This window comes from Nerophis lumbriciformis, linkage group LG01 (assembly GCF_033978685.3).
Source record: "Nerophis lumbriciformis linkage group LG01, RoL_Nlum_v2.1, whole genome shotgun sequence".
Lineage (NCBI taxonomy): Eukaryota > Metazoa > Chordata > Actinopteri > Syngnathiformes > Syngnathidae > Nerophis > Nerophis lumbriciformis.
In genome coordinates this window covers 44,999,050-45,004,285 of record NC_084548.2, presented here as the reverse complement: position 1 = coordinate 45,004,285, position 5,236 = coordinate 44,999,050, and the positions used below count along the sequence as shown (strand labels likewise).

Below are 5,236 nucleotides of genomic sequence, written 5' to 3'. Positions count from 1 at the left end.
TTTCTATGTGAAATTTATTGAATATTCCAATTAATATATTTGTGTGCAGAGAAGTTCCATGAATCCAGAGGTTGTTTATTCCGTCTTTGTTGAAATGGTCATGCAGCTGCGTGGTGACTCTGAAATAAGAATGTAACAATCAGATCACATGAAAACAGCTAAGACGATATAAGTCATACAGGGAAATGCATTTTTAGACAATATGATTAGCCTGAGCGGCTAGGGGACACCAAAATATGGATTAGAAAAGACAGATTGAAAATAATAATACAACATTTTTTTTCTCCAGCGAACCGGATGTTGGACTTTGGCAAGCAGTAACCGGCCCGCGGGCCGTAGTTTGGGGACCCCTTATCAAGTCGATAGAAAAGCGCTAAATAAATGTAATCCATTATCATTAGTATTTGATCAGCTACTGACGTACCACGACGTGACTCACATTTCGACATGTTACCATTGTAGCTCACTACAATGTCATGTCGCCTTACATTTCGTGTGATTCTACAATCATTTAGAAATAAATAATGTCTAATCACCTTTTCCTCCTCTTGCTTCGATGTCCATGAACTGAAACGTTGCACTTGATGATGCTGCAGTGTAAACTCGCAAGGTAACATTTGCTCCAGGCTGCTTGGCTGTCGGGAGAAGAAAGACACCTGTGTGGCCGCTCAGGTGCCGCGTCCTGCAGGGGCGACCCTTGTTGCATTGAAAGTGTTCTTATATTCTCCGCTGAAGCCCTCAAATTATGAAGTGGAGCTCCCACCTCGGTTAAGCTACTTGTCCGCAGACATTTTGTCAACAACTTGGCTTTAAAAAAAAAAAAAAAACCCTGTCTGAAAAGGGGCGGGGATTATTGGTGACCGGAACCGGAATGCAACATCGCTCACACACACTAGTAGATGCTTGCATACACACTGGTAAGATGCGCTCATACACATAACTGAAATCTTTGCACACATACTACTGAAATTGTTGTCTCTCACACGCACGTGTAAAAAGCACACACACACACAGGTGAAATCCGTTTATACATACTAGTGAAAAATAATTCCAGGTGTGTGTGCGTGTGTGTGCGTGAGACAAAAACATTTCAGTAGTGTTTATAAGAGTGTTTCAGTAGTGTTTATAAGAGTGTTTCAGTAGTGTATGTAAGAGTGTTTCAGTAGTGTTTATAAGAGTGTTTCAGTAGTGTATGTAAGAGTGTTTCAGTAGTGTTTATAAGAGTGGTTCAGTAGTTTATGTAAGAGTGTTTCAGTAGTGTTTATAAGAGCGTTTCAGTAGTGTTTATAAGAGTGTTTCAGTAGTGTTTATAAGAGTGTTTCAGTAGTGTTTATAAGAGTGTTTCAGTAGTGTATGTAAGAGCATTTCAGTAGTGTTTATAAGAGTGTTTCAGTAGTGTTTATAAGAGTGTTTCAGTAGTGTTTATAAGAGTGTTTCAGTAGTGTATGTAAGAGCATTTCAGTAGTGTTTATAAGAGTGTTTCAGTAGTGTTTATAAGAGTGTTTCAGTAGTGTTTATAAGAGGGTTTCAGTAGTGTATGTAAGAGCATTTCAGTAGTGTTTATAAGAGTGTTTCAGTAGTGTTTATAAGAGTGTTTCAGTAGTGTGTATAAAAGAAAAAGATTTCAGTTGTTTATGTGAGAGCATTTCAGTTGTGTATGTAAGAGCATTTCAGTAGTGTTTATAAGAGTGTTTCAGTAGTGTGTATAAAAGAAAAAGATTTCAGTTGTTTATGTGAGAGCATTTCAGTTGTGTATGTAAGAGCATTTCAGTAGTGTTTATAAGAGTGTTTCAGTAGTGTGTATAAAAGAAAAATATTTCAGTTGTTTATGTGAGAGCATTTCAGTTGTGTATGTAAGAGCATTTCAGTAGTGTTTATAAGAGTGTTTCAGTAGTGTGTATAAAAGAAAAAGATTTCAGTTGTTTATGTGAGAGCATTTCAGTTGTGTATGTAAGAGCATCTTAGTAGTGTGTGTGAGCGATGTTGCATTCCGGTTCCGGTCACCAATAATCCCCGCCCCTTTTCAGACAAGTTTTTTTTTTTTTTTTTTTTTTAAAGCCAAGTTGTTGACAAAATGTCTGCCGACAAGTAGCTTAACCGAGGCGGGAGCTCCACTTCATAATATGAGGGCTTCAGCGGAGAATATAAGAACACTTTCAGTGCAACAAGGGTCGGGCTGGCGCCGTGTGTCGCCCCTGCAGGACGCGGCACCTGAGCGGCCACACAGGTGCAGCCTTTCTCCTCCCGACAGCCAAGCAGCCTGGAGCAAATGTTACCTTGCGAGTTTACGCTGCAGCATCATCAAGTGCAACGTTTCAGTTCATGGACATCGAAGCAAGAGGAGGAAAAGGTAATTAGACATTATTTATTTCTAAATGATTGTTGAATCACACGAAATGTAAGGCGACATGGCATTGTAGTGCGCTACAATGGTAACATGTCGAAATGTGAGTCACGTCGTGGTACGTCAGTAGCTAATCGTATACTAATGATAATGGATTACAATTATTTAGCGTTTTTCTATCGACTAGATAAGGGGTCCCCAAACTACGGCCCGCGGGCCGGTTACGGTCCACCAAAGTCCAACATCTGGTCCGCTGAAAAAAAAAAAGTTGCATTATTATTTTCAATCTGTCTTTTCTAATCCATTTTTTGGTGTCCCCTAGCCGCTCAGGCTAATCATATCGTCAAAAATGCATTTTCCTATATGACTTATATTGTCTTGGCTGTTTTCATGTGATCTGATTGTTACATTCTTATTTCAGAGTCACCACACAGCTGCATGACCATTTCAACAAGGACAGAATAAACAACCCCTGGATTCATGGAACTTCTCTGCACACAAATATATTAATTGGAATATTCAATACATTTCACATAGAAACACTGTGATTATTATTTTCAACAGTGTGTTGAAAACAACCTTTTTTGGCTCAGAAAGGTTCCTTATGTCTTATTATTCCATACCTGCCAACTTTTTAAATCAGAAAAACCTAGTAGCCAGGGTCCAGGGGCCGCAGGCCCCGGTAGGTCCAGGACAAAGTCCTGGTGGGGGGTTCCTTCGCCCCCTGACGCAAAATGATTATTAGCATTCAGACAGGTTAAAATGTTGCTAAAACCATCACTTTTCTATCAGTCACAGTGACTTTTCAAAACAAAAATATTACAGCAAAAATCATATGGGTTGATTGACATGTTTATTCTGTAAGCTAACTTCAATAGTTTGAGATTATTTTGACAGTTAATGCCAGTTATCCTGTCAACCTTTCACAAGACTTCAATTTGTTAATTGAAAGTATAAACAGTATAAACACTTTTTACAGTAAACAAATGGTAAAACAGTACTAAACAATTCCATTAAAAAAAAAATTGGTGTCATTATTAACTTTCTGTCCAAGCTTGTATAATCTACTGCCTTGTTCAATTGTAAAAAAATGTTCTGTGCCTAAAATTAACATTTCTATCACAATTATCATACTGTAAACATGGTAAGCTAACTTCATTAAAATTAATAATCCTGTCAATAGCATGGAATTACAATTCAAATGTAGTTTTTTTGTAAGCCTTTCAAAAGAATTCAAAATATGAAAAATTAATGAAAATTAATTTAAGCCATCAGACACTTGAAAAGTGGCACATCACATCTCTAATGTAATCATTTTAACTTTTCAACAGAAATAGCACTGCAAAAATATTAAGGACATACTTCTGTATTTTGGTAGTTATGCTGTCAACATTTAACAAGATTTCTTCAACTTGGACTTGAAAGCATAAATAGTATGAACACTTTTAACAGTATAACAGTACTAAACAATTCCAATAGATAACATTGGTGTCATTACCTTTTTGTGGCTAAAATCCAAATGTATTCTATCAGATTGATCATACTGCAAAAATGATATGGTAACTTTATGATAAGTTTACTTCATTAAAATGTAATTCAATAGCATCATAAATAAAACTTCGGCATTTATCACATCCAAAGAATCTGTTTGGGCGACGAAAAACGTTGAAAGTTTTCCACTTGTATCGCTAGCAACGGCATTAGACTTGTGTTTTTTTGTCCCAACGTGGTCTTTTACATCGCTAATTCCTCCGTGTCCGATCGAAAAATCTTGTCTGCACAAGGTGCAATTCGCGTAGTTTTCACCCTTTTTGGAACGGATAATTATTCCCGGATAGGCTTTTGAATATTCTTCACGGAATGACTGCAGTTTTCTTTTCGGTTTAAGACTTGTTTGCGATTTTTCTCCGGCTGATTCCATGATCGCTCGCTCGTTTGGAAACAATGGCAACTGGTGCCTCGTGCTTGGCAGCGGTGCTATAAACAGCCTTGCGCATGGCATTCGGAATGGCTCGATAGGAAGTTACGGGAAGCAGTGTCGATTGTCATTGTTGATACGCGATTTCGTGAATAAAACTTTAAAAAAAAAAAAAAAATTTAATTAATGAAAAACCGTATTTGTTATCACTGCAACCGTAACCCGGAATAGGTTGATGGAAACCGTACTAATTACGGGAAAACCTGAGTAGTTGGCAGGTATGTTATTCATATGCTTTCAATACTTGTCGGTGTGTAATTCCAGACATAGATTGAAACATTAATGAGACAACAATGAACATTTTTCAACAAGTGAACCCACTTGAAAATGATGGCAACTATGAAATAGACATTTTCACTTCAATTCTGCACTGTATTCAGTGAACAATATGTGATATATAAGGTTTGTTAAAATGTTTTCTTCTCTTGTGCAGTGTATTCTGCAAATTAACATTTTGTAAAAAATAAATAAATAAGGAACCTGTTATACAGACATATATGAAGTTGCCCACTTTATTATTGCAAATAGCAAAATAACACTGCAATATGTTTGTGCTGTAAACATTTATGTTTCTACCGTTGAGGTTTTTAAGTTATTTTATGTTCTGACGAGTAATGTCATCCAGCCCCCACCATCACACACGCTTTGTCAAAATCTCCCCTAACTTGTCCCAAATGTTTGTGCTACACAATTTTTTTGTCTTATGATTATTGTATTTAGGCTAGGTGTAAATATTAACACATTAACTTAAACTATAATTTTAGACAAACAATATCTATTGTCTGACTACAAGAAGCATTGAAAAGTATATAAATAAGGCATAACAGGGGCGTCACTAGCTTTTAAGGACAGGGGGGGCTTAGCCCCCAGGAGATGCACAGGATGCGAGCGAACGTAGCGCACGAGCACAACAC

General features: G+C 37.2%; 1 long non-coding RNA gene across 1 annotated transcript; it reads right to left on the bottom strand.

The window, feature by feature from the left end:
- LOC133621589 (uncharacterized) lies at positions 1–1,053 on the bottom strand. The gene is made up of 2 exons (XR_009817674.2): positions 537–1,053; positions 1–119 (listed from the first exon to the last, which is right to left on the bottom strand). It is a non-coding gene; the product is annotated as an uncharacterized lncRNA (long non-coding RNA).
- Between the last annotated feature and the right edge of the window lie 4,183 nt (positions 1,054–5,236).